General features: G+C 36.0%; 1 pseudogene; it reads right to left on the bottom strand.

The window, feature by feature from the left end:
- Positions 1-5,114: 5,114 nt before the first annotated feature.
- LOC101584686 lies at positions 5,115-9,208 on the bottom strand (annotated as a pseudogene).
- Between the last annotated feature and the right edge of the window lie 1,766 nt (positions 9,209-10,974).

Raw genomic sequence — 10,974 nt, 5'->3', positions numbered from 1 at the left:
TAGACCAATACACATTGCTTAAGGCCAATTGAAGGATAAACAGAAGTCCTAGCCAGCTCTGTACATAATGATACTAGGAAATAGGGTCAGGCTCAGTCAAAATGGAGACAATCGCTCTTCTTTCAAGGAGAGCTGCTCAGGTGGTCCTCCACAGAGACACAGGGCTCCCCAGCCAATACCACCGCCAGGTGGATGGGGGAGTTAGCGTGGCATCACCCACTACATCCCTGACAGCCCATGTGAAGCCTTTGAGATATTGCAGGGAGACCGAGGCAATGGATTTTAATTTTTGAATTAACATCTCCTTAATGGTGCTGTAGTTACAGTCCTAAACCTCAGGCCTCCACTCAGTTGGTGTTGGTGTGGGGTCTGCTTGTGACAGTCAGTATTTTGTCTCTTTGTATCTTTTGGCCTATGATACTAAATGCTGGTATTCACAGTATGCAGCATTGAGATGTTCTTGGATGGGACTGGTTAATGTGCATACCGTGATGGCCTTCCATGCTTTTATTCTTCCGCTGGATCACCATCCTCCTACTTCTCATTGGTTGTTGAGTCTCATTGTCTTTCAAATTTTTCAGATACATTTCTTTTTTCTTTTCTTTTCTTTTTTTCTTTTAAAAAGAAAGAAAATAATGAAAACAATTGTCTTAGTTACTCTTCTCTTGTGGCTGGGACAAATACCCAACACTCAAAATGAGGGAAAGAATGTTTTATTTAGCTCACAGTTACTGGAGCTTTCAAGACACTGGAAAAGAGGCTGGGGTGCTGCCATGTCCAGGATGGCCCTCTCCACATCTCTCAGTGAGTCTGCTGCCTGGGGAGGTGGGCAGTGAGGGCTGTCAGTTTATTGGTCCGCACCTCTCTGGCCCCGCCTCTCAAGCTCCACCCTGGTCCTTTGGCCTGTCCTTCATCCTCCTCCAGCTGGGTGAGCCCCAGGACCTACATGAGGTTTTGGGGGGACAACTAGGTACAAACCATAACAACAATAATACAGAATTTCTCTTCACATTCTGTAGGGATTTGAAGTTCGACATATCAATACTTGATGGAAAATACCTGTTCCATGCTGTGTCTAACATGTTTGATATTCAGACAGATAATGAGGTTAAGCTCACCTGCCTATGTTCTAAGGTAATAATATCATTAAGCTTGTCTTCTGGAGAGTTAACAACTTAAGTTTGCAGACCAAAAATTAGAGAAAAAGAAGGGCTGTGAAGACACCTAACATTTTGGCCCTAGTCTTTCAAGGTCATTGAGGACTCAGGACATAGGCGAGCCTGTACTGTAACATCCTGTAACTCAGTGATGTCCCAAATTTTCAGATCAAGGAGATTATGGGGCCACAGAGGAAAGTGATTGATGATGTAGAGTGTGCCTAAGGAGAGTCACATGGAGGGAAAACATTCTCTCAGGCTTTCACAGAAAGCAAATTGGTCAAGCAATGACGTGACTCATCCACATGGCTGACACTGACAAAAGATCTACAAACTGCGGTACAGGATTTCAGGGTAAATTCTGAGGTTGTTTGACTGACCTTGTCAAATACGAAAGCTACATTTCTCATTATATAGGTCTTGCTTTATCTTGGTCTTAACCATCCAGCAGAAAAGTATAAAAATGAGGTATAAAAAGTAAAGCCATATTAATATGCTGAGCTGTAAAAGGTCAAGTCAACAACTTCTGGCATTGCCGGTGTTATGGATAACCCACTACTATTATGGACTATTGGACTATATTGGATTATTTTGCTAAATTCACCCACCTACAATATTTAAATGGCAATGGAATACCCATCTCAGACAAAACTAAACAAAAAAAGGGGATATAAATGAAGGACCATTTTGTATCTGTCTATACAAAATATTTAGGAAAGATACATAGCTACTTTCTCTTAATGAGAAGAAAGATTTGTACTAATAGTGTTTGGACAAGATATCATGTCTGCATCTTGTACTATGATTAACCACTATGAAGACAAAAATATACAATGTATTAATTATTGAAACTGTCCTATTAATTAGTTTTGAAACTGTCTCACTGATTAGTTTTGAAATTGTCTCATTGCTATTTGTTTCTCAATAAAATTAATTAACAACAATAATACAGAATTTCAAAACAAAATAATCAGAAATTAACAATGGTCATGATGTTTCATATTGTTATCTTTAAAGTAGTTGCTCAGATTATAAAAGTCAAGATTCATCAAACATTATAAGGACAAACTTCTCCCTTCCATAAACTAAAAGAAATCATTATTATAGCTAGTTTAACTGTATGTGTATGTGTGTGTGTGTGTGTGTTTGTATGTCTGTGTATATTTTTTTTCCTTTTCCTTCTTTCTTTTGTCCTTTCCCCCAATCCCAGTTACTCTTTCCTTGTGGGAACTTTCTTTCCTTTTCACAGTGTCTATTGCAGATTTTTATTCTTATTTAAAAGAGTAAGTTTAAATGAACCTTACTCCTTCAGTTTTTTACACTAAAGGAGACAATATGATATTTACACATGGAAGTTTGATTTATTTCACTTGTGAGCAGGATCTCTAGTTGCATATATTTACTTATAAAAGCCTTAAGTTTATCCTTCTTTATATCTGAGTAGTATTCCATTGTATAAAAGGGTCAACCACATCTATTTTATCCATTCTTTGATTGAGGGGCATTTGTGTGATTTCCAAGATTTAGCTATTATAAACTCTTTTGATATAAACATGAGTGAAGATATATCACAGTGGTATCATGTTTTTAATTCTTCTGGAAAGATATCAAGAAGGTGAATAGTTGGATTGAATGGGAACTCTAATTCTAGTTTGTTGAGGAATCTCCACAGTGATTTCTATGATGGTTGGACCAGTCTACACTCCCACCAAGAATGGAAAAGTGTTTCTTTACCCCACAATGCCACCAGAATTTGTTATTGGCTGATTTCTTGATGATAGATATTCTTTCTGGGGTGAGATGGAAGCTCAGTGTTGTTTTAAATTGCATTTAGAACAAAGGACCCTTGATGGTAAACTTTTTTTATATATTGATTTTCCATTTGTATTTCTTCCCCTGAAAAGTGTGTATCCATCTCAGGTGTCCATTTTTTGATTGGGTCTTTGAATTTGGAGGGCCTTAGTTTTTAAAATAAGGATAGAAGTTCTGGATAGAAGTCTTTTTTTCTGAGGGAAAGTTGGCTAAATTGCTTCCCAATCCACAGGTTTTCTTTTTCATTCTGTTGGTGCTTTTTTGATGTGAAAATCTTTGTAATAAGATGAGACTGCAGTTGTTGAATCTTTGAAGTATTTCCTGTGCAGTTTGGTTTTTGTTCATGAACTCTCTTCCTACACCTAGGTCTTCAAGATTTCTATCTACTTTCTCTTCCAGTAGATTTAGTGTTTCAGTTTTAGTATTTAAATCTTTGATTCATTTTGACTTTAGTTCTTTAACTTAGTGCATGGCAATAGACATGAGTCTAATTTTAGTCTTTGGCATGTGGAAAGCCAGTTCTTCCAGCAGTACTTAGTTAAGAGGCTACCTTGATTCTAGTGCATATATTTGGCCGCTTTGTCAAAGACAAGGTGGCTGAGTGTGTTTATAGTTGTGTCTACAACTTGTAATCTGTTCCATTGGCCCTCAAATCTGTTTTTCTCCCAGTACCATGATGATTTTATCACTGTAGCTTTGTAGTATAATTTCAGGTCAGAGATTGTGATGTTCCTAGCCTTGCCTTTGTCGATCAGAATTGATTTTGCCATTGTAGGTATTTTCTCATTCCAACTGAACTTCACAAGTGTTCTCTAAGTATGTGAGGTATGTCAATGGTATTTTAACTCGTTCATATATGTAATTTTTTGCACTATGACTATTTTCACAATTTTGGTTATTTCTTTACATCAGCAAGGATTATCACTCCATTTTCTGAAATACTCTTTGATCTTTTTTTCAGAGTACTGTAATTTTATTTTTTTAAACTTCATTTTAAAGAGAACAGAAGAACAATAGATAATTAAAAATGCACAATTAAAAACTAATATGGTAGGTATTCAGCTGTGGTTACATTGCACAGTTCTGTCTTCTATGTAGTTGCTCAGGTCACAGATATAAGCAAATAAATTTGGTCAAAGTAAAAATTTTAAGTTTTAACTGCTACCTTCAAAAATCTGATAGAAATTCATAATACAATCATCTTAACTATCCTGTGTATATAAATACAGGATTATCCTCCCTTTCCCTATCTTTTGCCTTTTCCTCATCCCAATTATTTATTCCTTTTGTTCAGTTTCTTTCCCTTTTATTATATCTATTGTACCTTTCAGATTTTATTTACTCCTTTAGGTTCTTACACCAGGGAGACAATATGATATTTATACATGTGAGTCTTATTTATTTCATTTATGAGTATAGTCTCCAGTTGCATCCATTTACCTATGAAAGCTTCAAGTTTATCTTTACTTATAGCTAAGTAATACTCCATTGTATAAAAATAGCACATAGTTTTTACCCATTCTTCATTTTATGGGCATTTGTGTTGTTTTCAAGATTTATCTATGACAAAGCTATGGCAGTTTAGGTGCTGCCATAAACATGGGTGCACATATATCAGTGTCATATGATGTTCTCAGTTCTTCTGGGAAAATATCCAGAAGGGGGATAGCTGGGTTAAATGCAACTTCTAATCCTAGTTTTTTGAGGAGTCTTCACAGTGATTTTGGCAGTAGTTGTAATAGTCTAACTCCCATCTACTGTGGAGAAGGGTTCCTTTTTTGCCACAGCCTTTCCAGCATTTGATATTATTTCTTTATGATAGCCATTCTTTCTGGAGTAAGATGGAGTCCCAGTGTTGTTTAATTTGTATTTATCAAATGACCCATTCTGTTGAACATTTTTTCATGTATTTATTTGCCTTTTGTATTTCTTCCCCTGAAAATTATGTATTCATCTCAGGTGCCCATTTTTGGATTGGGACTTTGAATTTTGGGACCCTGATTTTTTTTTTTTTTTTGAAGTGACTTTGCTTTTATTTCTGTCACTGTAGCTCAATCATGAAATGTTAGTGATTCATTTCTGGAGTGGGATGGAAGAAGGCACTGTGCATGCTTTTGGGGTGCAGCCACCTGAGGGGCTCAGGGTGGGCTCACTGCAGCAGCTGCAGAAGCACCGACTGCCCCGCCAGCAGGTAGATGATGTTGTGTGAGTGAGACAGCTGGTACGAGATGTCCTCGGCAGCTTCCAGCTTCCACAGCTTGATCAGGCCATCACCCGCAGTGGACAGTGACTTGGTATCAGCTCGGCCACCTTGGAATCACCCTCTGCAGAGATGAGGGCCGCCTTCTTCTGCTGTTTAGCCTTTTCCACCATGAATCTGGCCCTTTCCGCTTCCTGTTGAGCCACCTGTTCAGCTTCCATGCCTTCTGTGAACTTCTTCCTGAAGGATAGATGCATCAAGGACACACCATCTGGGATAAGGCCAAAGGTGGCCGCTCGCTCTGTGAGGTGGTCACTCACCAGCATTGAAGCAAGTCACCAGGGACTTGAGGATCTTGGTGGTGATGGATGGCAGCATGCACTCGTCATAACCCTCACCGATGCTGGTGAAGATGTGGGCGGCTGGCTGGTGACAGGCCAGAAGAGGATGCACAGGGTGATGTCAACATTCTGCAAATCTTTGCTGTCAGTGACACCAGCACGTTATAGGGTTGAGGGTGGCAATCCAAGATAATTGGCTTCTGTACCCATGGGATGAGAAAGTGAGTGTCTTCCCCTACCACAATGTCCTGCACTCCACGGAATCGCTCAAAGATGACTGCTCTGTGCCCAGTGTCCATTGTATAAGGCAGAGTTCAGCACACCACCTGCCACAGCTAAGGCCAGGCCGAACTTGCTGATGGATTCAAACACTTTCACAGCCACATTTCCTTCTGCGGGCCCCACTCATGCCTGCTCCCACTCTGACCTCCACATGAATTCCCCAGCTGCACCTACTGAGTTCTTTATATATTCTAGATACAAGTATTTTGTCTGAGTGACTGTTGGTTGAGATTTTTTCCCACTTTTTTGGTTTTCTTTACACTCTGTTGATCATTTATTTCTATGAGTGGAAGCTTTTGAATAAGATGAGAGCCCAGTTATTGGTTCTTTGACATGTTTCCCATGCAGTTTGGTTTGTGTTAGTGAATTCTGCCTACCCCTACATTTTCAAGTTTTCTACCTACTTTCTCTTCCAGTAGATTTAGTGTTTCTGTTTTAATATTTAGATATTTAATCTATTTTGACTTTAGTTTAATGATGGCATAGACCTGGATCTGCTTTTTGTTTTGGGGATGTAGAAAGCCAGTTTTTCTAGCTCCATTTGTTAATGAGGTTTTCTTTCTTCCTGTAAACATGTTTGGCACCTTTGTCAAAGATAAGGTGGCTGAGTGTGTTGATAGCTATGCCTGCACCTTCTAATCTGTTTCATTTATCCTCAGGTCTTAAATTTTTGCCAGTACCATGCTGATTTTATTATAGTAGTTTTGTAGTATAATTTCAATTCAGGGATTGTAATGCCTCCTGCCTTGCCTTTTTTGGCCAGGATTTCTTTTGCTATTCTAGATCTTTTCTGATTCCAAATGAATTTTATGAGTGTTTTCTCTATACTTGTGAGGTATGCTGATAGTACTTTGGGATTATGTTAAATCTGTATAACAGTTTTGGGAGTATGGCCATTTTCACAATGTTAGTTCTTCCTTTCCATGAGCAATGACTATCTTCCCATTTCTTGAAATTCTCTTTAACCCCTTTTTCAGAGTATTGTAATTTTCACTGTATAGATCTTTTACTTCCTTTGTGAGATTGATTCCTACATATTTCTTTTTTCTTTTCTTTCTTTTTTTTTTTTTTGGATTCTATTGTGAAGAGTGTTATTTTCCTAATTTCTCTCTCAGTGAGTTTGTTGCTCGGGTAGGTGAAGGCTATTGATTTTTGGGTGTTGACTTTGTATCCTGCTATGCTACTGAACTTGTTTATTAATTCTTAGAGATTCTTGGGAGAGTGTTTTGAATCTTGCATGTACAGTATCTTCTCCACAAATAATGATAATTTAAATTCTTCCTTTCCAATTCTTATTCCTTTTATTTCTCTGTCTTGTCTAATGGCTCTGGATAATTTTTCCAGAACTATATTACATAGGAGTGGTAATAGTAGACATCCTTGTCTTGTACCTGATTTTAGAGTAACAGCTTTCAGTTTTTCTCCATTTAGAGTGATGTTAGCTGTCAGCTTATCACAGATAGCTCTTATCAGATTGAAGTATAGGCCATTTATTCCAATTTTCTGTAGGGATTTTATCATGAATGAATGTTAGATTTTATCAAAAGCTTTTTCTGTGTCTATTGAGATTATGGAGTGGTTTTGTTTTTGCTCTGTCGATGTGGTCTATTACATTTATGGATTTTTGTGCGTTGAACCATTCCTGCATCTCTGGGATCAATCCCACCTAGTCATGGTATATAATCTTCCCTAGTTATTTGTTGCATTGTATTGATGGTATGTCATTAAGTATTTTTACATCTATGTTCATGAGGGAGATTGGCCTATAGTTCTATTTTTTTGGTTGAATCTTTCTCTGTTTTTGGCATCAGTGTAATATTTGCCTCCAGAAATGAGTTAGGAAGAATTGTTTCCGTTTCAACTTCATTGAAGAGTTTGAGAAGAGTTGACATTAAATCTTCTCTAAATTTTTTGTAGAATTCAGCTGTGAATCCATCAGGACCTGGGCTTTTCTTTGTTGGTAAGGTTTTGATTACATTTTCAATTTCATGGATTGATATTGGATATTCAGAATTTTTATATCATCTTGATTTAGTTTTGGTAATCTATATATATTCAGGAATCAGTCCATTTCTTATATATTTTCTACCCTATGTGAAAAAAGATTTTTGAAGTATGTATTTATGATCTTCTGAATTTCCACAAGTTCTGTAGTAATTTCATCCTTTTCATTCCTTACTGCTTGAATTCAAGTATTTTCTTTTCCTTTATTGATTTTTATTTTTACATAGTTGTTACAGGGTTTCACTATGCAGCTCAGACTCATAGTGATCCTCCTGTTTTCAGCCTTCCCAGTGCTAGGATTACATGTGTGTGCCACCATGCCTGGTCTCAGTAGCTTGCTCAGAGTGCCCAGGGCTGGGGCTGGAGTAGCATATGGTGCCTGGGATAGAACCCTGGTCTCTGTGCTTGCCTAAGCAGGCACTTAGTCTGCTGAGATGTCTCACTGGCCCTCTTTCCCTTTTTTTGATGAGGTTGGCTAGGGGTTTATCAATTACATTTAGGCTTTCAAAGAACTAGCTCTTTGATTCATGAATTCTTTGTTTTATTTTGTTTTTCTCAATTGCATTAATTTTTGTGCTGATCTTTATATTTTCCTTCCTTCTTTGAGATTTGGGTTTGATTTGCTTTTCTTTTGCTAGAAGCTTGAGGTGCAAAATTAGGTATTTATTTGTTGTTCTGTTTTCCTAATGTGTGAGTTCACCACTCTAAATTTCTCTCTGAGAACTGCTTTCATTGAATCCCACAGTTCCAATAAGTTGTGTTTGAATTTTTGTTGGATTGCAGATATTGTTTAATTTCTTCTGTGACCCATTGGTTGCTGAGGAGGGTGTTGTTTAATTTCCATATGTTTTGGGGGTTTCAAAGTTTCTTTAGTTGTTAATTTCCAATTTCATTTCATTATGGTCAGATAATATGCATGAAATAATTTTAATTCTCTTGCATTTACTAACACATATTATATGGACTAGTCTGTGCTCTATTTTAGAGAATGTCCCATATGCTGCTGAAAAGAATTGTGTATTCTGATGTTTGTGGTGGAACACTCTATAAATGTCTACTAAGTCCATTTGTTCAAAGGTTTGGTTCATTTCTGCTAATTCTTTGTTAATTTTTTTGTCTAATTTATCTGTCTCTTGGAGATAACGGAATATTATGGTCCCCCATTAAGACTGTGTTATTGGATGTTTGATTTTTCATGTCCTTTAAAATTTATCTTATATAGTTGGGTGCTCTCGTATTTGGTGCCTATATATTTATGCTTGTTATCTCTTCCTCTTGAAAACTTCCCCTACAGTGTGCAGTGACCTTCTTTAACTTCTGTGATCATTCTTGGTTTGAAGTTCACATTTTCTACCAACAATAGCTACCTCTGCTCTTTTCTTAGTTCCTGGAACATGGAGATTGTTTACCATCCTTTGACTTTCAGCCTATGAATTTCCTTTTGAGTTAAATTTGTTTCTTATATTTAGAATATTGTTGGATTTTGTTTCTTAATCTATTTTTTTTAATTGGTGAATTGAGGCCATTTACATTGGTGATTATAACTGATGTGTGTTGGCTTATGTTTGTCATACTATTTTCATTTCATTGTTTCCCTACTTTTCCCATGTTTAGTTGCTTGCCCTGTTCAGTGGTTTTTTCTGTTGTTGTTAGAATTGTAGTCATTTTGATCTCTTTCTAGAATATCTTTCATTACTGTTTGCAGGGTTGGTTTGTTCTTTATAAATTTCTTTAGTTGTTCTTTGTCATGGAAGTATGCTACTTTCTATTGAATTTGGAGGTTAGTTTTGCTGGGTACATTAATCTGGTTTGGAATTTGTTTTCGTTCAGTGCTTGAAATACTTCACTTCAAGCTCTTCTTGACTTGGTTTGTTTTGAGAAATCTACTGTGATTCTGATAGGCTTTCCTTTAAATATGATCTGTTTAATTTTTCTAATGGCTTTTAATATGTTGTTTTGGGGCTGAATATCTGGAATCTTCATTATTATATGTCTGGGTGTAGATTTATTTTGGTTGATACTATTTGGAGTTCTATATGTGTCACTTAACTGTATGTCAATTTTTTCCCCATGCTTGGGAAGTTTTCTGATATTATTTCAGCAAATAATCTTTTTATGTCATCTTGTTGACTCCTTTTTTTAAAAAAAATAATTTTATTTTATTTTGGAGAGTAAAATCAAGGCAAAACAATTAGAAAAAATAGAAACAGGGTAACATACAACAATATATATGTTACAGATTTTCAAAACAGGAATAGCTAATTAACAATGGTTTTCATATTATCTATTTTTATCATTAATCTGTTGCTCAGATTAACATATACAGTGTTCCACCCAACAACATCTGAAGACTCCTTCTTTTTCGATGACACCGATCAATCTTATGTTGTTCGTCTTTGTGTCATCTTGCAACTATTGAATTATTATTTACTGATTCCTTGTTACTTTTAAGAGATCTTTTATTTCATGATCACTAGCTGCAATGATGTGTTCAAGGCCTGAAAGTCTAATTTCAGTTTCACTCAAACGGTTTTGCCAGTTTTTAGTGGAATTTTATTTTCCTGCATATGTCTTTGAATCTGTTTCATTTTTCAATTTTTTAAATAATTTTATTGAGAAACAAATAGCGATGAGACAGCTTCAAAACCAATTAGTAGGACAGTTTCAATCATTAATACATTGCATATTGTTGTCTTCCTAGTGGTTATTCATAGTACAAGATGCAGACATGATATCTTGTCCACAGACACTATTAGTACAAAACTTTCTATTCATCGAATTAATAGAAAGCAGCTGTATATCTATCCTAAATATTTTGAATATACAGTTACAAAATGGTCCTTCATTTGTATCCTCTTTTCTTGTTTAATTTTCTCAGATATGGGTATTCCATGAACCTGTTTCAGGCATTATATTTCCATATTTTTTATTCAAGGTTTCCATCATTTTTCTATGCTACTCTATTTTTTATATCATCTTCTTTAGATATGGTCAGCAATTCTTTCTTTTTTTAAATTTTCTTTTTCTCATTCTTTTTCTTTTATTTTTTGTCTAAAGAGAATACAAAATAGTTTTTTGAAATGCATTAGAAATGATACAGAACTTAACCAAACAAAGCAATAGGAATTCAACAATGGTTACTGTATTGCATGTTGTTTTTAAATTAGTTGGTTTTTTT

Source organism: Octodon degus, unplaced genomic scaffold (assembly GCF_000260255.1).
Source record: "Octodon degus isolate 3935 unplaced genomic scaffold, OctDeg1.0 scaffold00089, whole genome shotgun sequence".
In the NCBI taxonomy this organism is placed as follows: domain Eukaryota; kingdom Metazoa; phylum Chordata; class Mammalia; order Rodentia; family Octodontidae; genus Octodon; species Octodon degus.
The sequence above is the reverse complement of the archived record's forward strand: the minus strand, read 5'-3'. Positions and strand labels throughout refer to the sequence as shown.